Source organism: Triplophysa dalaica, chromosome 19, assembly GCF_015846415.1.
Source record: "Triplophysa dalaica isolate WHDGS20190420 chromosome 19, ASM1584641v1, whole genome shotgun sequence".
In the NCBI taxonomy this organism is placed as follows: Eukaryota; Metazoa; Chordata; class Actinopteri; order Cypriniformes; family Nemacheilidae; genus Triplophysa; species Triplophysa dalaica.
This window is the reverse complement of record NC_079560.1, coordinates 13852372-13876219: the sequence shown is the minus strand read 5'-3', so window position 1 is coordinate 13876219 and position 23848 is coordinate 13852372. Positions and strand designations below refer to the sequence as shown.

Sequence of the window (23848 nt, the reverse complement as noted above, 5' to 3'; positions counted from 1 at the left end):
GCTTTCGTACATTGTCAGGCGGGTCTTGTAAATGTGTCATGATATCCAAAGGTCGAACCTTTACAAACAACACGATTCACACACACCACATTTTACAACCATTGATGTTAAAGGAATAGTTCTGTCATTATTTACACGCCCTGTTGTCATTTCTATCCTGTGTGATTTTCTTCCTTCTGCAAAACAACAAAGAGGATATTTTGAAAAATGTTGGTAGCCAAAACCGTTGGTCCCCATTGACTGGCTTTTCTTTTACCAACATATTTCAAAATATCCTCTTTGGTGTTCTGCAAGACAATCATACAGGTTTGAAATGACAAAAAGGCTGTGTAAATAATGACAGAATTTCACTTTAACATAAATTTAACATAAACCGTTTTTGAAATACCTATTGTATCTCACATGCAATACATTTTCCAGAGTAGCTAAGTAGGTGTCTGCGCTGACCTGTTTTAGGTCACCGTCCTTGAAAGACATTAGATGAATGTTAAACTGACTGAAGAAGAGCTTTACGTCTGTCACAGAGATAAATTCAAGAGGCACGACATGTGTTAAGTAGGAAGCACTTGTTGTATCTCCTGTTTGGCTACATCCTGTCTCAGACCAGATGATCTCACGTCATTCCCCATTAATGTCTGATCTCCTATCTTCGCCGGAACGTATTCAAATCCCCTCTCTCAACCCTTGACCAACCTTTTGCCCCCTCTGCCCCTCCTGAATCTCCAGCACCCCCTCACCCATCTAAACAGGAAAAATAAACTTGACTCTTCAGATAGCTCAGTGTTCCTGTGGAGAATTGACCCCCCGAATACGCTATCTGCACGTCGCTCGGTTGCTGAATTCTTCAGCCCCCTGATCAGTCTAAATGTTTACCCAGGTGTAGAAGTCAGATCTCCGCTGGGCTTCAGGGAGTTGATGCCCGGTCAATCTCTCACTTTCTCATTCATCCATCTTTCTATCCGTCCATCTCCCTCCTGGGCTGATGAGTCCAGAGAGATGCTCTCCTGTGACCTCTCACTTATCTAGCGAAAGGGTCACACGAGAAAAGCCATTTGTGTGAACATATCAAAGCTCCAGAATGTATCCTGATAAATACTAGACTCATCTCTTACTTAAAGCTATATTGAATATGTGTATAATACAGTGCTCTGAATCATGGTGGGAGATTGCAAATCGACTGTATTATTTAGGCATAAAAGAGATCATGTATGCATACCATACATACCATCTCAGAAAACCTTTCAATAATATGCCCAGGTCAGAATTCACCCCAAAATCCAAGAAAACAACTATTAAATTAAAAACGATTATAAACTAAGCCTGACTTTTCGGATTCGTTTTAGTGTAATGCAAAACCAGTAACACAAAATAATGTGTTGTATTGCAATTTATGAAGAGGATTAAAAAAAACATGTTATTACTTAAGTTGTCTCTTTCTGAAGAAAAAGAACAATTATAGAAAAACTCAGAAAGTAAATGTCTGGACGCATGGAGGTAATGACGGGAAGAAGAAAATGTGCTTAAAAAAATTAACAATTAAAAAGCTTAATGGTCCTTAATGGGATAGGTCACTCAAAAATGAAAATGATTTCATCATTTATTCACCCTTGTGTCAATCCAAAGCTGCATGACTTTCTTCTGCAGAACACAAACGAAGATATTTAGAAGAATGTTGATAAGCAAACAACATTGACTTTCATTGTATGGACACAAAATCACACTGTAAAAAATAGTAGGATTTACTTAAGTATTCATTATTTAAATAATTTTCAATAAAAAAAAACTGTGTGCAAAAACTTTACACATTCTTTTAACTAACATTTACTTTAAAAGACTGTGTGCAAAACTTGCGTTATCCTACTAGTTGTTTTTTGCACTGGGGTTTTGTGTGACATTTCTTAAAATATCTTCTTTTGCATGCCATACAAGAAGAGTCATGAATGACATAAGGATGAATAAATACTTTTTTACTTTTAAAGGCTAAATTTTTTCTTTGATCTTGGTTAAATATCATACATTTTCACCAACGTCATTTAACAAGGATTTTAATCAATAAACCCATGTGGTACATGAGCTATCCGAATAACAAGGGTAATTCAGCCAATCAAAAGCTTTATAAGAGCTTTATTAACTCTCCAAATCCCATATTGTCTAACCCACAATTTTCCTGGTAAAAATCAAACCATCTTAAACCTGTTTCTGGGTAAAAAAAAGACGAATTCCGTGTTGAAAAAGAAAACCGCGATGAAACTGTAGCCTGGACCATGGGAAGAGAGGAAGAAAGATGGTTTGAGAATGTGACCAGATAGAGGTGAGAGGTTGAGGGTGACTGTGCACTTACGAAGCTCATCAATCCAGCATGTGTGGGTACATGCGTGTGTGTGCATCACTGCCCGGTAGGCTGGGAAACCTCGGCCTTCCCACACTCCCCCAAGACAACCAATGCTTGACACGACCAGTCGTGTAATCAAAGTCTATAGTGTGTGACCGTGGACAAATACACCCAACGCTCCCATTCCAGATTATTAACTCATCAATCTGAACTCTCAGCACGACACCTGATGTATCAACAGCTGCTTAAGGAAGAAATATTGCCGGCATTCCTGTGACCAGAGGAGTGAAAAGTGAGTCGGTGATACAAATTCTCATCGTACTTTAGCTTTCCAAAAATGCGCCGCCCCCCCATCGAGCGTTTTTAATACATAAAATTGGGAAATTTCTACCCCACAACACCCTTTGGAAGTTGATGCTATCGGTCCTTAAATGCGCTTTCATCACAAATCTCCAGCATTTAACTGCCAAAGTATTGCAGAGCCCATGATGCATGTGTTGTTCCAAACGCTTCCAAGCTATCCACACAACTGATGTATTTACCACAAGTGTAAAGTTCATCCCACAACTGCAGTTTTACATTAGGGAGGATGTCAGGAGACGATGACGAACGTTCTCCAAAACAACTAAATGCAATAACGTCCATGCATAAATAAATGCACTCCTTGACGCAAATTAAAGAAAAACAACGGTGACACTGTGTGTTGTGTTGGAAGCGGGAGGTGTGTGTGTTTTTGGGGGGACGGGGGGGGGTTGTTTAGCGGAAGGTTTTCCTGGGCCCGCAGTTCCGGCAGAAGGAAAAAGAAAGAAAAACAGCCCTGTGTCTTGTTGCTGGACTGCAGCGGCGCACGAAACACATGGTCCCAATTTCACGGCTGTGGATGGAGGAGTGCGGGCGGATGCGGGGGCAGAAACAAGCATGCAATCTGCAGGCATTAATACCTCGGTAATAGTCACATTCGCTTAAAACCAGGAAGCTTTTTTTCACCAACGCACATGCATAATCTCTCTCGCTGTCTCTTTAGGTGACTGAGAGGCAACAGACTACGCTAAACAAACAGAATGTTGAGAGACGGCCCGATGTCCTGTTTCCTGTTCTTGCTTCAGTCTTAATGAGCGCCGTTACAGTAAACCGGACGCGTGTTTTGGACTCGCATGTGTCTGGCCTGGCAGGCCAGGACAGGAAACAGCAAAGGGGCTCGTCAGTTTTCCACTTTTCCCCGCACGGCTGTTCCCGTGAACAACTTGAATTTCAAAACGTGTGGTTTCCAATACCAGCATGTAATTACCGGACAGGAAGCCGCTGTTACCCGTTCCTGCTTCGTCTTTTTTCGCCTACAAGCGTAACCGCAGTGGCCGGCCAGCACCTTGTGCGTAAAACTGGATTTAAAGAAGGTCAAATGACAGGATATGATAAGGGGTTTAGTGCCTGTGAGGCTATAACTAAAATCCACGCCAGATCTTTGAACCGTGTCTCAATTAGATTCCATCAATGATTCGTAAATGGACTCCAGGTCCTGATGGCTTCTGTGTATGGTGATGAGAAGCATGTGGATGCTGGGACTTCTGGGTAGATAAAACGTAACGCAACTGTGTTGAAGTGAACAACATGGAACTTTGTAGGATCAATGAAGGCTGTTTACGCAGTGATAAGGTTAGATGTTTGGGTTTGAGTTTTAAGCATCCCTGCTGGATAAGAGCGCTTGAGTTTGCTGGTCATTGCAGGTCTAAAATGGTCTGAAGAGGGTCTATATAGCCAAACTGGTGACTTGTTGTTCTTTTTTCAGAAGTGATGCATTATAGCATGATCTTAGTAGAAACTTAAAACCGAGCAAAATACTGTAAGAACCTATGGATATGAAAGTCACAAATACTGGTTTTGTTAATGGAGGAGCTCAGATATGACGTATTTTTGTATGCGTATTCTTGTAAGTAATTACTTACCTGGGAACACGTTCTAATAAAATTTGAGAAAGTTGTCAGAGGTTTGATGATGGTGGCGTTTATACCGAGCGACCATAGTACATTTACATTACATTTACATTTATGCATTTGGCAGACGCTTTTATCCGAAGCGACTTACATTGCATCATACTACACATTTGTTTCTAAGTATGTGCAATCCCTGGGATCGTACCCATGACCTTGTGTTAGTTTTTCACTTCTGTTGATTGTGTTTAGCCATAAAAATAGCAATTATTGTGTTCATCCGTTAATTTTACCTTGATAAACAAAACGCATAAACATCATGAACGTTTGTGAATCGCAGATCTTATTTTTTGCGATCTTTCAAATGTCTCTGGGAAAAATGCATGCTTTCGGCCGAGGGGACCAGCGTGGCGCATACTTTCGGGTTAGCCTACAAAAGTACTTCATTTCTGAGCCTCTCCATAACCTTAATATTAAAAACGTCTTGGTTACGTATGTAACCTCAGTTCCCTGATGGAGGGAACGAGACGTTGTGTCGAGAACGACAGATGGGGTTCGCCCTTGAGAACCAATCAACTCTGACTACTATAGAAAAGGCCAATGAAATTTGGCGAATGCAATTTGCATGCCGGGCTCCGCCCCCGGAAATCCGGTATAAAAGGAGGCCGGCGTGCAGCATTCACTTACCTTTGTTCTGAAGAGCCTGAGACCTCTCAAACTGCAGCAGAATACGATACGTGTTCGTGGCATAAGGGACACAACGTCTCGTTCCCTCCATCAGGGAACTGAGGTTACATACGTAACCAAGACGTTCCCTTTCTGTCGGTCTCTCGACGTTGTGTCGAGAACGACAGATGGGGTTGCCTATGGAAAACGCCACAACGCTGTATCGCGTCACAATCTCTAGCGAAGCGACGGTAACAAGCCTGGGCGTGTCATCTCGAAGCTTTCGTGAGACTGTAACCTTCCAGTGTGGTGGTCGGGGGGTTCCAGAGCTTTCTTGGAGAAAGATGGGTACAGCCCTGACCGGTAACTTTCACGGACGGGGCCTTAGCTCTCTATAGGCGAGAGGCCGTCCAGATCAGTTTACACCGGGTAAGCGCGACTCTTAATCAGAGAAGCGCTACAGAGGCCACCTCCTACCCGTGGGGAGGAATATGGTGGATATAGGTATGGTCTCGTCCTTGGAGGAGAACGCATGGAACGTGCGGACTGAGTAGTTAACCGCGAGGTGGAGGCCCACCTGGGGAAGCTCATGGGTTACCAGGAGTGGGAACCATTCTCATGAGGATACATCAGACGGAACAGCCCACGGAGGGGGTGTTACAGACGTCCGGTAGCACTAGGTCCGGTTAGAGCTATCTGTGATAGCTCACATGGTATCCCGGCCTAAGGGGGAAGGCTGCTCTGCCCAGCCAGCCCCCAGGGGGTGCTTGTTTGGTGATGGATGGAATGCCTATTCTTAACCAGTGTCTGGGTAAGAAGGGAGGCTGGTGAGGTACCAGTTTCTTAGCGATGTGTTCGGGTAAGAAGAAAAGGTAAATAGCACACTGACCCAACCTGTTAGAGGGTGGAAAGGTGCTTTCGCAGGCATACGCCCCCCCGGATGCCAGTCCTACATGTCGCCACGCAGGACGTGGGCTGACACCGGGTTTACGCGAAGGTTGTTAACCCTTGCGAAGGTGTTTGGGCATAGCCCAACCCGCAGCTCTACAGATGTCTGCTAGAGAGGCGCTTCTGCCAGTGTCCAGGAGGTGGCTAAACTCCGTGTGGAGTGAGCCCTCACTGCCAATGGGCATGGGAGATTCTGAGATCGGAATGCCGTCGTAACGGCGTCCACGACCCAGTGCGCCAGCCTCTGTTTGGAGACAGCCTTCCCCTTCTGCTGTCCTCCAACAGACACGGAGCTGGTCAGAGCTTCAGAGCTCTGCGTGCGGTCCAGTACGTACTGGACACAACACTAATCGGGTTGGGTCTTCCTCCCCTATGGGGAGCGCCTGCAAGTTCACCACTTGGCCCCGGAGGGAGTAGTGGGAACTTCTTGGGCACGCATCCGGGCCTGGGTCTCAAGATAACGTGAGAGTTTCCAGGGCCGAGTTTAATGCAATCCAGGGACACGGAGGATGCTCGGTGGTCCCCTACCCTCTTGAAGGAAGTGAGCGCCGTCAGGAGGGCCGTCTTACTCTATGAGGAAGATCGGAACCTCCGAGGGGCTCTTTGGGGGGCCCTGAGGCTCCCCAGGACCACTTAGGGTCCCAAGAGGGTATGGAGCGGAGATGAGGCGGATTCCGCCCTCTCGCTGCTTAGGAACCTGGTGACCAGGTCGTGTTGCCCTAGAAACTTTCCACCGACTGAGTCGTGATGAGTGGCAATAGCGACTACATACACTTTCAGTGTGGAAGGGAGATGTTAGTCTCCAGTCTCGTGAGGAGGGGAACACAATCCTGATCAAGCACCTCAGTGGGTCTTTCTCGTTGAGAAAGACACCAGGACGAGAAGAGGCACCGTCTAGAGGCGTGTAACCGCCTAGTAGATGGGGCCCTAGCCTGGGTGATGGTGTCAGCCGTATAGGGGGAGTAGCCATCTTAGGATCTTCTCGTCCCGTCTAGAGACCAGACATGGGTGTTCCAGAGGTCTGATCTGGGATGCCAGAACGTGTCCTTCCCCTGAGAGAGCAGGTCCTCTGTCAGGGGAATGGTTCAGGGGGAGTCGCTGTCCAGAGCATCGGCTCTGAGGCCAAGTGCGGTTAGACCGGTGTGGTGTAACCAATAACACTTGGTGCTCCTGCTCCCTGACCTTGCACAGAGTCTGTACAAGAAGGCTCCTGGGGGGGGAAGGTGTGCTTCCGCCCATCCCGCGGCCAGCTGTGCGCAAGGATATCCGTGCCGAGGGCAGGGACTATCAAGCGGGCAAATGGTGGTGTTACGGGAGGTGAACAGGTTTTACCTGGGCCTACCCGAACAGCCTCCAAATGAGCTGGACTGCACGGGGGTGGAGTCGCCACTCTCCACGAGGCATAAACTGGCGAGAAAGCACGTCGGCTGTCTAGTTCAGTTTGCCCGGGGTGTGTGGCCTGCAGGGAACGAGTCACCTGTTGACTCCACCGGAGGAGGCGTCGAGCAAGTTGTGTTTAGCTGCTGTGTGCGAACGCCACCCTGACGATCTGTATTCGCTACAGCTATAGTGCTGTCCTCGGAACAGCACGTGTATGTCTCGCACGAGATACCGTAGCCTGCTCAGTGCAAGTAGCATAGCCCACAACTCTTGGCAATTGATATGCCAGCGCAGGCGGGGGTTCGTCCAACACCCCACCTGCGTGCCCGTTGCACACTACACCGCACCCCTGCAGGGAGACTTCAGTCGTCACCACGACCTGCCTCATAACCTGCTCAGAGGGACCTGAGTCCGTCGAAAAAGTCATAAAGACTAGGGGTTATGGTGCGTCGGCAGCAGGGCGGCATCACCATGCGCCTGCTGCCGGTGTGCCACGCTCTCCTCGGAACTCGACTCTGAAACCAGTGTTGGAGCGGTGTCATGTGCATCAACTCGAGGGGTATTAGCCCGCGAGGACGCCATGTGTCCCAGGAGCCTCTGAATTGTTTCAGGGGGACCGCTGTCTGCCTAAAATGTTCATTTCAGACAGTTCAACACTGGTTGGGCACAACTGCGGACAGGTGTGCCGACATGGTGACAGAGTTGAGTTCCATACCGAGAAAGAGGATGCTCTGCACTGGGGAGAGCTTGCCCCTCTCTTGGTTGACCTGGAGTCCCAATCGACCTAGGTGCCGGAGCACCAGGTCCCTTTGTGTACATAACAGATCTCGCGAGTGTGCCAAGATAGGCCAGTCGCTGAGATAGTTTAGTACCCGCTCGCCTTCCTCCTCTCAGGGAGAAAGGGCGGTCAGGGACAGACCGAAAGGGAGGACTCTGTACTGATATGCCCGCCTCTCGCACGCGAACCGTGGGAACGGCCGGTGTCGAGGAGGATCGAGACATGAAAGTAAGCGTCCTTCAGGTCGATTGCCACGAACCAATCCTGACACCTCATAGATGTCAGGACGCGCCTCTGTGTGAGCACCCTGAATGGCAGCTTGTGAAGGTGCTCTGTTCAGGGTACGCAGCCTTTGGGGGCAACCCGCCGTCTTTCTTGGGAACGATGAAGTGCGGGTGGTGACCCACTGAACATCTTGGTTTTGAGGGACGAACTCGATGCCTGTTTTGCCAGAAGGGTGGTGACCTCTACCCGAAGTACGGAGGCGTCCCTGCCTCTGACAGAGGGAGAGATGATGCCCCGAAACTTGGGTGAGTCTCTGGCGAACTGGATCGAGTAACCAAGACGGACCGCCCTCATTAGCCAGCGAGACAGTGTGGGCAGCTCTCGAGCTCCCAGGGACTGTGACAGGGTGACCAAGGGGACGGTCTGCTTCATCATTCCCACGGGGGGTGGTTCGTCGGCTGGCGGAGCTAACCATGTCGCGGGGAGTCCCCGGAGGGAAGGTTTTTGCTCCGCCTGCTTACCTGCCTGGCGGGACAACGGCACGCACTGTCGGTTTGAGAGTGGTGACGGCTGTCGTATGTGTACGACCTCACGCCTCGCCAGGGTGTGAGGTCGGTTCGCCGAGCACAGTCCAGTGGAGTGTGCGATCGGCTGCAAGTAAACCCGGGGAGAACAGAAAACTCAGTGAGTAAGTGGGCGCCAAGCCCTAACAAGGGCCCGGCTTTGGTGACGAGGCAGGAGTCGTCCCGTACCGACCGATCAGAGCCGTGGCTGTGAAGGTTCGGGCCCGATGTTGTTCTCCCTGGGGTCTTCCCGTCAGTGTCCCTTCTCGCGAGGAGGTTGCTGACGGGGTGGAGGTTTCCCCCTCGACCTCTGCTTCCGGGGTGCCGCCTGTGGGGGCACAGGAACCGGAGCCGATGTCGAAAGGGTCCTGGGTTGCAGGGAAGCAGACGTCACGTGAGATCTCGGAGGCCTGTAGGCGGCCGAGTCGCGGCGTGAAAAAAATGTGGTTAATTGCCACTGTCTGCTTCGCCGTCAAAAAACTGCTGAGCGCAGTCCTCGACGGTGTTACCAACAACCCACCCTGCGAGATGAGTGCATCAAGAAAGCGGACTTCCTTGCTGTCACTCTTCTGCACAAGGTATAGCCGGGGGTGTCTCTCCTGGACCACTACCGTGGACATCGTCCGACCCAGGGCCCGTGCCGCCGCCTTAGTCGCCCGTAGAGCGCTGTCAGCGGTGGCACGGAGATCCTGCATTATACCCGGGTCGGCCTTACCCTCGTGGAGCCCTCTCAACGCCCTGGCCTGGCGGACCTGCAGGATGGCCAAGGCATAGAGAGAGGAGGCAGCCTGGCCCGCAACATCGCAAGCTTTCGACACGCGGTAGGAGTGGTCGATCCCCCCCCAGGTGGTAGCCGTCCGCGGCACAGGTGCACCGCAGGCGGACGTTCCACCCGGGGGATCTCGACGCAGTCCTTGGCTGCCTCACCATCGAGGGAAGTAAGGGAGCCGGAGCTGGTTTCACTGGAACGGTCCGTGAGTGGAGCGTTCCAAGTTTTACACAGCTCCTCATGCACCTCCGGGAAAAACATGGCACCCGGGGTGGGCGCGGTTTGCACCGCGCACCGACCTCGGGAACCACGTATCCCCGGGTTAGCACGGATGACATCACTTCTGCTTCCTCCTGAACTCGACCGCTGGGGGTGGAGTTTGGATTCGGCAGAGTCGGATGCCAGTCTCCCTCCGATGCTGCGAGCGACATCTCATCTACGTCACACATCGTTTCCGAGTGTGTGCGTGAGGATCCGGACGGTATGCCACCGCCGGTTGGGGAACGTTCAGAAGAGCGAATCGGGGTGCGATCGGCCCGTGAGCACTTGGCTGGCGGGTTTACGTTCGCAGAGTTCCCCGTATCACTAACGCTGCTAACGTGGGTGGTCATCGGGGCCGTAGCCACAGATGTCACAGCCCGGGTAGCAGACGAAATGGTGGCTGGTTCCCGTAGGAAGACAGCCACCCGTGACCGCAACTTCTGAATGACAATCTGCCCGCAGTGCAGGCAGATGTGTCAACGAACGCTGCTTCAGTGTTCTGGACGCCCAGACACCTAATGCAGCGATCGTGTCCATCCCCCTCCTCGATGAGGGTGCCGCACCCAAGAGAACAGCGGGACATGCCGCGCTGGAGAATGCTCAGTCAGTCCTGAAAAGGACTTTTAGAAAAAATCTCTAACACCTCCGGAACCGCCGAGACGCCCAGGGGAAGGTCGCTGCAGGAAGGGACGATACGCTGTAACACGTCGTAGCACCAGCGTGTAGTTGTAGAGGATTGAATCCTGAGTTGTACTCATGAGCGATGGCTCTGAAGAACAAAAGGTAAGTGAATGCTGCACGCCGGCCTCCTTTTATACCGGATTTCCGGGGGCGGAGCCCGGCATGCAAATTGCATTCGCCAAATTTCATTGGCCTTTTCTATAGTAGTCAGAGTTGATTGGTTCTCAAGGGCGAACCCCATCTGTCGTTCTCGACACAACGTCGAGAGACCGACAGAAAGGGAACCATTATTAACAGTAATGTGTTGATGTGTCAAATATCATAATATCTTAAATAATTTAGCAAAGGTTCTCTCTCTCTCTCTCTCTCTCTCTCGCTATCTCTCTCTTTCTCTCTCTCTCTCTATATCTATCTCTCTCTCTCTCTGTCTCGCTATCTCTCTCTTTCTCTCTCTCTCTTTATATCTATCTCTCTCTCTATCTCTTATACACTTTTTGAGTTTGATTTATATAATTATTTAGTAAATAGTCATTTTTAGTCATAAGAATATTCCTCCAAAATAGCAGACAATTAAAATACAAAAAAAAATCCTATTATTAATACTTTAATTTGTATTATTTATTAAATAATAATCTGTCAATGTATTCACAGAAAAACGTTAAAACATCAACTTTGATTGATTGCATGTCGAGCCACTGGGCCTGGTCTTAAGTATAGACTTTGACTTATTAATACACAATGGCAAACATTAATACAAATATTTTTCATAGAAAGCAGTGAGATTTAATTGATAGAAAATAGATTTTTCCTATTTCTCAGTATCCACCATTCATATTTCAACTGAGAAAAAAGATCCCCAGACATCTCACAGTTTCAGAAGAGATCTCAACAATGTAACAATCTGATCACAGATTTGCCAAGTCTTCCACAAAAAGTCAATATTTTACTCAATTTTAAGGCAAAAACTGATACTTGCTGAAATTAAAAACATTAAATGCTATAAAAAAGACTGAAATGCTGGACAGCAACCTCTGCTAGTATAGTGTAGCATATAAGTGAAGGCTCTGGTTTCAAAGTGGTCAGATAAGCTTGTCAAATGAGCCGCATGTGAGGTTTTGTTTGATCCCAGAGCATCACCACAAATATCAAAGCTACTGCCAGCCCACCCCTGCAATTTAGATTTACACAGCAAGACCACATGAAGTCTCATCTATAGTCCCATGAGGACTGGATATTACTTCCCAGGTCAAATTATTTGATCTGCATCTTTATGTTATGCAGAAATGAGAGGAAGAAGAATATAATCTACTGACATTAAGTCATTCAGAAAATATTTCATGATTAAATGTTATTTTCCTTAGAGGTGTGAAATCACGTGTGATGGGCGAGAGCCAGCTTTAACATACGGAGCCCAGCAAGGAGACCCAGCATGGGGGTAATTAAAACAAACTGGCAGTGCTTTCACAGCCTCAGCCAAACAAACGCTATTGACTCCATCACTCCAGTGGACTCGGTGTCAAGACAAGAAGTGGCAGTTGGGCCAGCGATGTTGAGAATTCGACTGTCAGAGAGACACCACACAGAATGTTTGATTAAAGTTATCTCTTCACCTTGAGATGCGTTTGCACAACCTTCTGTTTCAGCATGGATCATTTTTTGACACCCTAGCTGTTCCAGTGCTGGAGAAGGGAGACCCCCCTTGACCTATTCACTGGTTAGGTTCAGCTGGCCGGTTGGCGTGTGGGGAGAGACAGGTTGGCCATGAGACAGCTTGGCTGGCAGCAGAACTGTCGGGGACAGTTTTGTCTAGGCCAGATCTTCGGTAAGAAAAGAAAAGAACTAGTTTGAACAATTGCGTGGCCAATATATTAAAAGATTATATATATATATAATTATATAGTATTTGTAATTTTCAACATGTCGTTCAAAAAATAAGACATTTTGAGAAATGTCTGTGGTTTTGTGGACTTACAGGGGAAGTCAATGGGGGCCACTGTTGCTTGGTTACCAATATTCTTCAAAATATTTTCTTATGCGTTCGTCAAAAGGAATTCATTAACAATTCTAAACTAACAGATTAAAAATACCGTTTTTTGACAAATATAGTAAAAAAAATAAGGTAACTATAGTCAAACAATGTTACATAATTCTTGTAGTTTCATAGTTTATGAATGCTTGAAAAAAAATACAAATGTAACTAACAACAAAACACCAATTAACACACAGCTTCATTATGCTAGAACCTCCTTAGCCTAAAGCTAGACATAAACAGATTGAAGTCTACCAGTCTCCATCCATCCACACTACCCTTCATTGTTTAGGCTCTGAGGGGCCATTAGGCTCCATGGAGGCCGTAAGAGAGGCTTTTTCTCTGTGGATGGAGACGTGAATTGGTGGATGAGAGCTCAGAGAGGGCAGCAGTGTCCTGGGCAGCAGGCCTCGACTTTGATGGGGCCAAGTCAGGCCTTGGCCGCATTCCTCGCATGTCTCCCTGGTTTCCCTCTACCACATTACTACCTCCAGTCAAAACAAACAAGCTGCTCCCGAAGGCCCAAACCCTACTCGAAAATAAAGGTCTTCCATTTTTAAAAGGAGGAACACATATTCTTTGTTTTCATGCCCATAACTAAAGTTGTTCCACATGTTCTAGTTCGAAACGCTTGTCACTTGTACCATTTTGTTGTGGAGATGTCACAGATTCTCCTGAGAGGACATAAAGAGAAAGTTGGCGTCACAATAAAAGTGAAGGCCATAGAAATTGAACGTCCATTAAAAAGTTTACTAGATGTTTCCACAAAAAACTCAACAACAACATTTCCTGCTACTCGAGATATTTTGCCAAGATGAAATTGGTGGGGCAAATTTAATTTATAAGGAGAAGCAGAAATGGTTTTATTGGCCATCTGGAAAAAATGAATTTATTCACAACGTTTGAAAAACATACAAATTTCTCAGAGATGACTTAAACAGAAATGGTTGGCTTTACCATCGTGCAAACAAAAATAACCGCATTGACACCAGTTTAGACCACAAACAAAAGAGTCAGAACAAGACAAACAATCATAAGCCTAATGTGAAAAGAATTGGTATCTTGGATTTTATATTGTTTTTTTGCCTGTAAAGGAAAAGTTCAAAATTGTGTTATTTTTTACACACCCACATGACCTGCCGGCGTCTTCAGAACACAAATAAAGATATTTTAGGTGACATCCGAGATTTCCAGGTCTACTCATAGACATCGTGGTTATAGTTGTTGTCAAGCTCCAGTCATGTGGATGGGTAAAAATGAACACAATTATGATTTTGAGATGAACTTTTCCTTTAATTTGAAAGAAAATTGGAGAACAGACATGAAAGCATAGGATAGAGACCGGGGAGTGGGACTGGCATTATAAGCCAGGACACTAAACACACAGCTACTGGAGCCGACATCTTGGATTTTTTTGTTAACTAAATACAAAAGGCCAGGGCATAGGAAGTACAGTATTATCAAAAATTTTGGTTAATGATTAATATATATTTTTTTAATGTTTTAATATTAATATTTGGTTAATAATTATTGTAAATAAATATGATGTTGCATAATTTTGTATTTCATTGTTCAAAATTAATAGGAATTTAAATATAATTTAGTATGATAATATTAAATTATATGTAGCCTAGTTATATAATAATGAATATGAATATTAATAATATTACAAATGTAATTAAATTTGCACCTATACTAAATTTCTCCCCCGATATCGATAGTCGATTATTAAGAGTAATATATGCCATAACCGATTCTGAAGATTGAATCTATATTTATTAACCGAAAAAATATGACTTGAGGATGAGTAAATTATTAGTGAATTTCCTTTTTTTGTCTAAACTGTCAGCGTTTAAACTCTGGGGCCGATGTGCACAAAGAGGCAATGCATGTGGTTAAATACCCCCTTATTACTGCCTACAGCCCCTGAAAGAGAATACAAGGGAAGGGGGGCAATGAACCATCCCTGTTTTTAATGGAGACAATGACCTGAAACAAACCTTATGAGTGACATGATGAATAGCCGTCACGACCAAAAATCATAGTCCAAGGCTGTGAGCGCTGAGCGCTGAGATTGACATTGCAGTTTTGTGCAGGCCGAGAACCTGATCTTCCCACCACAGGCCAAACCTTGAAAGATATAAGAGAATTTGCAAAACTGTTCTCAGATCAGCAGAAAAAAAGGAAACTATATTATGGAGAGATGTCGAAAGAAAGTAGTATTAGTGCTGTGGGGTAAACAGGACAGGACAAGAAATTTTTTTCCGTAAGGTTAAAGGGTTATGTGCCGTGTTCATTTTTGTCTACTCGGATGTCAAGAAAAAGGTTTAAATTTTCACCTTGAGGCTTACGCACTTTTTGTTAAGCCATGTCTTTGTGAATCTAGCGGAATGAAGAATTTCTCAATTTAAAATAAAAGCACCTGTAGGTTAAAAAATCCTGTAAAAACACAGAAATTTGCCAGCAGCTGGGGCGCCAGTAATATTACGCAAAATTTCTTGTAAAATTACATGTTTTTTCTCTGTTTCTCCTGTAAATTTGCGGTCTTTTCTGTAATTTGACGGTTTTGGACTGTATTTCAAAAATAGAATAAATGACAAATGACATTTTCTGGCAGCTGGGGGCCAGAAATATACCGTAAAATTACATGTTTTACAAAAGTACATGTATGTTTTCAGTCTTTTTTTTGTAATTTGACGGCTTTTGATTGTATTTAAAGAATACGTGAAAAATCTGTGAATAAAACAGTAAAATATTGTACAATTGTGGGTTTTTTACAGTGTGGTTGATAAAAGCTACAGCTCGCACATCAGGGCATGGTAATATTTGACATTTTACCGGCTTTTTATATCCCTATCTTATTATAAATAAGCCCATCAGCCCTCCCCATTAAACCAATAAAGACATTTACATAAAAGTAACATAATGAATTCTTGTTTCACTTCTGAGTTTTTTCAAGGCCCCTTTTTCTATTGTTTTTGTCCAACATTCTTTCCTCCTCCTGTCGGCCAGCTTCCGCTCCTGTAGCCCTAAGGAACATCTATATTGTCTTTCTGTCTAAATCACGCACACAGTGTCTTTGTCTCTCTGTCCATCAGGTTCAATTCTGAAGCAAGTGGTAGTGACATCTCTGTCTCTATCAGAAACACACACACAAGCAAAGGCCCAGTCACACTCTAGTGATTCCACTCATCTCACTGCAATAAAGTGTCTAAAACAGCTCACATATTAATCACTGATTCTGTGAGGGATTCAGGACTGAATCAGTGTCATGGAAAGTCAACAACCAGAAATAAATTACATTCATTAAGAGCCCATATAATATGACACTTAAGCATTAGCTAGAGAAAGACGTTATTCATATTCCTATTTCTCCCCAGGTGCACAAAGTACAGAGAAAGATATTTGAAAGAATCCTTGTAACCAAACAGATCTTGGCCACCATTGACCACCATAGTAGGAAATTTGCTTTAAAAATGTCTTCGTTCTGTTGAACACAAAAGAAGATATTTTGAAGAATGTAGGAAAGCTACAGTTCCAGGACACTTTTCACTACCACTGGCCTTTTTCTACTATGGGAGTCGATAATGCCCCAAGAACTGTTTGGTCCAAGCTTCCATATATCTTTCTTTGTATTCTTCAGAACAAAGACACAATTGAGTACACTTAGATCTTATAGGTTTAACCTAAGAAGTACTAAAAACTTTTTTTGGATGTACATTTTTTAACATTTAAATGTTTTTCTGTACATTTAAGTGTATTAGTGCAATTTTTTACCTGGGTCATCTTCACACATGTTTTCCTGTAAGAGCATGGTGTTAATAACACCAAAGTTGTGGGTTTGATCCCAGAGTATTGCACATACTTAATACCACAAAATGCATTAATGAAAATTCACATTATTGTTCTGGAGAACAATAGGTGCAAAAAGTAATGATCTGGAAAACGAATGTGATAAGTAGGTACATAAATAGACAACACTTTAGACATTAACAAAAAGTCTTAGTATTTTGAAAGTTGTCAAAAAAATGTCACATATTTTTATATTCCTAAATCAGAAAAAGTTAATTAATAGCATTGACCATTTGAACTCTTTTGTACACAGTGTTCTGACTTTCCTGCATCCATTGAAGCACATGGTGTACTTTTTGTAGCATGGATGATCAGGTCAAGTTCTGTGCTTAAAGGGACAGTTCATCCCAAAAATGAAAATTCTTTTATCATTTAGTCACTCCCACGTTATTTCAAACTTTCTTCTTTCGTCTACAGAACACAAAAGAAGATATTTTGAATAATGTTGGTAGCTAAACGACATTGAACCTCTTTGACTTTCGTTGTATGAACACAAAATCACTGAGACATTTCTTAAATATCTTCTTTTGTGTTCAACAGAAGAAACAGTCACATACAGGTTCTGAATGAATAATTGTTCACATGATTCGCATTTTGAGATGTTTTTTTCTCTTTAGTGCAAAATGGGAAACACAATTTGAGAATATTAGGAAAACAATGATTTTTTAATTGTTCCTTAACCTTTTCCTACTTCTGACTTACAATTGTTATCTCTATATTAAAATTTGCATATCAGAAAATTAAATGACAGACACATTTGTACTAGAGCTCTCAGACTGTTAGACTGCACTGTAATATGGTTCCATTTAATCTATGCTTTTATTTCACTTCACTTTACAGTCCATTGTTTTTATAAACACCAATAATTGACCTTTCTGACATATTTTGTTAAATCAAAACATAAAAAGTATAAATCTTTTCGGAACAAAGACTGGCAGGGAGGAGACTCTAAGCATCATCCCATTCTGTCCGGCCCCGGTCCACGCACAGCAGTGAGGAGGCCTATAAACCCTCTACTGTCTCATCAACAGCTATATGACAGGCCTCATCCAACAGAACTGAGATTCAGATTGACATCTCAATGAGGGGCCGGTGCCAGTCTTTTACAAGCACCATTTCACGGCAGTGCTCTTTGTCCTCCCCCCACCCGCTCTACCCCACCGGGGTGAGACCATCCCTTTCTTTATTTTGGATGAGCGAGAGCTCCAACGGGCAGAAACGGGGAGGGCCCCTCGTCATGCCCCACTGCCCTTCAATCGCCGTCTGAGTCATTGCCCACAAAAACTGCCTTGCTCCATATAGCCCACTTTTGCATATGAATGAGCGACCCATTGTCCAGCTTTAAATGCACATTAAACCTGTCTGGAAACAACCGAGAGGAGGCGCACGCTTTTCCCCCCACTTTAATAAACTAATTAATTGGACGTACGAGATTTAAGAGAGGAAGATGTCTTGGCGCTGTTTATTTCAGAGCTTCAGCGCCAAGGGTTTGAAGGAAGAGGATGTTTATAGTTCTGCCAGATGAACGCCGCCGCGGTAGCTCAGTTCCTTTGTACGGAGGCCAAACGCAGACCTCTGGCTTTTGTCTTTAGAAGAGGGGTTGGACAGGCTCGTCCAGCAAGGCAGACTGTTGCCGAGGCACCTTGGTTATCCTGCCCCGCAGGTCTGCCCTTTGCTCTGGCCTGGAGAACAGACACTAGGGATGGGCCAAGCTCTGACGAAGCAGGTCAGCCGAGATCTGAGCAAGAGAGCAAAGTGCACGTCCAAATAAGAGTGATTAGAGATATCAATAGGCATTTCAATTGACATGCCACCATTGACTTGCTCTGGTTGGTTTGTTTGTGAGGCATGAGTCTTGTTGAGTATTGTTGGTTAACCACATGGGCATTCTATTTGTTCTGTACCTGAATATATCTGATATGGATAAAAGTACTGTGACACTCCCTTCTAACATGAATGAGCATATAATGACATTTAAGAGATTTGTGTGCCCTTTTCTATTTCAACATGTGCACAAAGCAAGATTTCAAAAGAAATGATTGGTTCAGTCTAGTGAGGAAGAACTTGACTGAGACCTCAACCCAGCAGAACGCCCTTGAGTCAAACACTCATCACCCAAACCCATCAAATGACTTCTACACAGCGGTTCAGTCATTTCAGAGCACAAAAAAAGCTCTTCTAAAACTGTTGCAACAAACATGGAAACTATTTTTTTTATGGTGTTGTATGAATATTTGGTTTAATAGTAATGACTTTTAATTGAAATAGTGATATTTATTTAGAAGGGGGCATCAGGATACTCTTGTCCACAGAGTGTATATTGCGATGTAGCTAATGCAGATGTGAAATCTTCTCACGACCAAAAGAGCACAACACATCCAAGCTTTGTAAATGAGAGGTTGTGAATTACACGCCTCTCCTTGACACGCACAATGACTCAGAAAGGGATACTCAGAGAGGCTTTAAGAGCGGGAAGGGAACGCTTGGGGATATAATCTTCATTTGCATACAAAGCTAAAAGAAGACCTTACTCTGGTCTCTTGGTTTTCAAGGACCTTTTCTCAAAGTTTGTGGTTTGGGTTAACTATAGAGGCCAAGCAGTAACTGTCTAAATAACAGCCCGGGATGGAAATAAAGAATAAAGATGGATTTTACGACTCTCAGTGGTGTTGCATCCTACAAATTAGTCCTGCATTTTTCACCACCTACAGCGCCACGCTAAAATCCAAAATCTCTCTTGTCATGAGCCTTCATGCAAACCGTGGCATGCCCCATGCCAGGCTTTGTGTTCGGGCTCACAAACCGCCTGGCTCCATCCCACATGCAGGTTGGCGTCCCAAAGGGGGATTCCATCCCCAGGCACGGACAGCCGTCAGTTCCCCAGTGGGGTTTATTAGAGCCGGGTCCGAGTAGAAGCTCTGTATTTCAGCTCACACAATGTCAACCCCGCCGATTCGAGGCTTGGGCCAAGATGCCCTCGGTGCTATGATAAGTAAGAAAGGAGCCCCGGGGCCTCCACGCGGAGCTCCAGCTGCACATGAGGTTTCTCATCTTTCCTGCTTATTCTTTTAATTAGACACTCTGAGAATCAGGTCTCCGAGCGACACCTTCACCTTCTCGAAAACCCCCCTTTTACATTTCTACACCCTGGCTCTGAGAGGTGGCGGTCTGCATGCGAGCCTCGAGCTCATATACATAATCTCGCCACATACCTCCACCCCCCCAGCCTCATCTCAATAGTCCTCCCCTTCTTCACCCCGCAGAGACTCAAAAGGAGCCCACACCTCCCATTTCCAGGAGCCTGTGGGCGCAGTGAGAAAATGAAGACCTCTGCACCCCTCCAAATCCCCAGGAATTTCTCATTAAGAGCAGGTCCTGGGCTCCTGAGGCTCCGGGGTCTCCCCCTGCGCCCCCCCATCCCTCCCGCGCCCCTCGCTCCCTCAAAAAGTCGACCCTCTCGCCCGACAGAATGGACTACTCCAGTACACTTTGGGTCGGGCGGCTGTTTCCCTGTGCTTGTTATTCATCTAGCTCCCATTCTTCGGGCACAAGAGGCTTTCCCCGCCAATGGCGCTTTGAAAGTCCTCAAGACTTCCTCTTCTTTTGACCACATTTTTTTATGTGCGTGCATGTGTGCGAGTCAGTGTCCGTAATGAAAGACTCGGTCTCTGGATGGCGCGGAATGGGAGTAATTGAAATGGCTTTCTTTTTAATGGTCTCCCATGACAGGAACCAGGAGTTGGTTCATAGGGACTGTTGGGTGGTTTTGTGCCTCGTTTGGCATTCAGCTGCAGAGTTGTTTTACTGACGGTTGAGTGCTTGGGTGATGAGAACAGAAGTGTGCTTTAGCAGTCAGTGATGTTTTCATTTCACGGCGACGTACCATCACATTGGCCCTGCTGTTTAAACAGAGTGGACTACGCCATAAAATGATGAGGAGATTTTGCAACCCCACATTCCAGAACTCTGTTTTGCACAGCCACAAAAAAGTGAACACATCTACAAATAAATATGAATACATGTAGATGGTTTGAATTCTTCAACAGTTGTACCCCTTAAAATGATCATTCTGTGGTGGTCTCAATGGCGTTGAACTTTATCTATAAAAGAACGATTGACTCCATCTAGTGGACAGAATTTCTCTCGGTTTGTGTCGGCCTGTGATAAAAGAGTGAAGACACACATGGTAGCAGTTACGAAACAGCTCTAAATCATATCTCAACACTATATGAGACGTAGCCCGTTCATGATTAGCTTAAGATGTCATTCGTCACAGTCGGTTGGGCCAAGTGAAGCATGTGGAATACAATTTACTCATCCAAATTAAGTTAAATTATAGGTCTAAACTTACGCTGTATGTTTTGGTCTGAAGTCAGAGTTTGGGTTTGGTGTTTACATTTCTCATCCAAGATGTGAATAGTTTTGTGTGGGTGACATTAAGAAAATCTACAGGGTCTGTTTAAACAAGACACAATAATATTTAAAACTGCATATTTATTGCTTTCAGTATTTCTAAAGTCGTCAAATAGCAATTCACATTATTTGTAACACTGAATTGTTGAAATATTCAAGAAATTTGTTCTTGAAGCATAATAAGGGGAATGTAAATTGTAGTGAAGGAGACAGATAGCAAGGAGAGAGCTGTCACAAATGAAGACAGCTGTCAGCTGGGATGGCGAGGGTCAAAGGTTAAGGAGGAAAACAACGGGGGTGGAGAGTGGAATCTCAAACAACAGGAAAAGACTTCCACACACAGACACACACATGCGGCCCCCGGAACTCTTTTTGAGAGATGGTGACAAGCAGTCACCTTCAACACGTGAGCTGTTTTACGTTAACATCTGAAGCACAGGATACCTCCTTCGTCAACCGTGTTATGGGGACACTCCATGGAGCCAGTCTCAGATGCAGCCCCCTAAACTCTTGGCATTCTCCATCACAGTCGCTCGCATACCCATGGACACCTATAAAGACTTTGCAAAAGGCAGCATCATAACGCCATACATCCAAAAAGGCCTAAAAAGGAACTAAAAATTGAAATGCATCGCAAATTTTGCTGTATTTTTGGCCACCATCTTAATTGTTTATGAATAAATAAAATCAAACTGAGGATCACAATATTGAGTATGAATAATAGATATTGTGAAATGTTAAATGGGTGGAAACGAAAGTTTTGCACAATGATTAAAACATTCTGGACTTCATGACATGGACGAGTGAAGGATACAACACATTAAGTTCCCATCCACAGCATTATGGGACATGAAGCAGGGGCCACACTGTGCGATTTGTATTTGTTGGGTTGTGCTGCCCCCTGTCGGGGGTATTTAATAGTTTTAATAAATAATAGGCTATAATTTCAGTTCATAACAAACTATGATTATTTTTGTAATTTGATACATTGTAAAATATGTTATTTTATAACATACTTTCTTAAAATCAATAATAATACATGGCAAACATGGCAAGATGTTACATTAAGTATAGCTTAGCTATTTCCGAGAACATTTTAACTAGCCAATTTACATTCTCCAAAGTAAAAAAAATCTGAAAAGAAAAAGATTTTTTTAAATGTATATGTCAATAAAGTAAAATAGTCTGCCGAATGGGTGTGTACTCTAATCACCCAAAGCAAATTCTCCACTGAGAGATTGATGGAGGGTAATAGGTCAACACAAAAACGAGTCACCACTAGAGGGCGTAAGTTAACTGAATACACTGATTTATTATAGCAAAGAACAACATTAAAAATAAGACGATTATTTAAAAAGAAAAATGCAATATTACTTATTGCAAACAATCGGTGAGTATAAGTGTGATCTAGCCAAGCACTTTGATTAATGAATTAATAAATTTCAGTATCAAAGCATTATAATCTGTAGAGTTGTAAAAATATCTTTATTAATGAAAAGTTATTGTGGAACTTACTTCCAAATTACTTTCCGGCTAAAAAAGGTTTGTCATCTAATATGCGTCATTGTTTGACATAAATTATCATGCAATGTTATGAAAATGTCAAGTAGCCTTCAATTCTCAAGTGCAAGCACTCTGTATATCTATTCAACACAGCAAATCTAATATGCTAAAACAGAGAAAGTTGAATAGAATTTTCAAGAAATTAACATATTTGAATATGTATTTAACTTCTTTATATGTTTCTTGCTTTTAATATTTGAGTATGTATTTAACTTCGTTATATGTTTATCGCTTTAAATGCCTTTTCGGGAGGCAAAACGTTTTTTAAACGTGCTAACGTTGAACGTGTTTAATATTCTGTTATTGAAATGGTCAATCACTCTCTTTTAAACAAAGTACTGTTGATGAATAATTTTAAGAACACATATAAACTAGATTATTAATTGGTGATGTTGTGAAACTTACCTACAGTGTTTATTTGGTGTGTTTTTTTCAGTCAGTCAGGTGAGGCGCTGTTCACACGCAGACAGCAGCAGGCCCAGAGACAGCGCGCGCTGATACGCTCTCTCCTGTCTCGCGCTCTCTCTCCCTCACGACAATTCTTTACACATTTCGCATGTGATCTCATATTGTGACAAAAAATAAAACACGTTAACAACGTCCCAAAAGACATTATGACAGTTCCCTAACTCCAAACACGCCCTCCCCCAAATATATGCCTCACGGGAGTATTACTGTAAATGCTTTTGACTTGATGCAGAATTTGAACAGGCACGTTGCTAAGCACCAGAGGCTGTACATATATCGCTGTCACGTATGTAAACAATGATCAAAAGCTGTCAAATGTGCCCGCTCGTCGCTTTAAAGCGCCTCGGTGTCACATTCACACCAGATTAAACTCTGCCGGTAAACACGGAGAGATGATGTCGATCTCCACCATTTTCTCTTTCATCAGAAATAACAAACGGCAGAGGAACACAACAAAAGCGCCATTTAACGTTACACGCTGACACTTCAAAACGTCTTCACGACCAACGCACCTTGTCATTTTTATATCTTAGATGTGATTTAATGAAGCGGAGAAGTGCGTCGTGCTCGTGCCTTCATCATTTATAACCCCAAATCCTCTTAAAACATAAACATATGCCAATATACCAGTGTTCGTGCGCAGTATTGATGTTGGCCGAAAGCACGTCTACGGGTCTTCACACGAACTTCCCATATAATAACTATAATATAAAAATACGTCGTTGGAAAAATAATGCACAACTTCTTGAGTGTACAAAGGCTTCAAATTGAAATTTAACACTTTGTGGCCTGTGCCAACAGCCGACTCCATCTTGAATTATACCAAGAGCTCTGAACCTGAAAAGAAAACGCGTGTATTCAATACGAACACGAATGTTTCCTGCTTTGTGGTGTTTGTTTGGGTATGTTTCATAACATTTAGAGGGTTTAAAACATGATAATGGACGACTTAAGGGTTATGATGTCGGCTCATCGTGCACGTTGCAGCAAGT

At 44.1% G+C, this 23848-nt stretch overlaps 1 long non-coding RNA gene across 2 annotated transcripts; it reads right to left on the bottom strand.

Moving 5' to 3' along the window:
* Window positions 1-13014: 13014 nt before the first annotated feature.
* Window positions 13015-23595, bottom strand: LOC130408002 (uncharacterized). Of its 2 annotated transcripts, XR_008904713.1 has the most exons (5): window positions 23484-23595; window positions 22794-22951; window positions 21223-21385; window positions 14561-14690; window positions 13015-13234 (listed from the first exon to the last, which is right to left on the bottom strand). It is a non-coding gene; the product is annotated as an uncharacterized LOC130408002 (long non-coding RNA). The 2 variants fall into 2 exon arrangements; XR_008904714.1 differs by lacking the exons at window positions 13015-13234; window positions 14561-14690; window positions 23484-23595 and having other exon boundaries at window positions 20887-21385; window positions 22794-22933.
* Window positions 23596-23848: the final 253 nt, after the last annotated feature.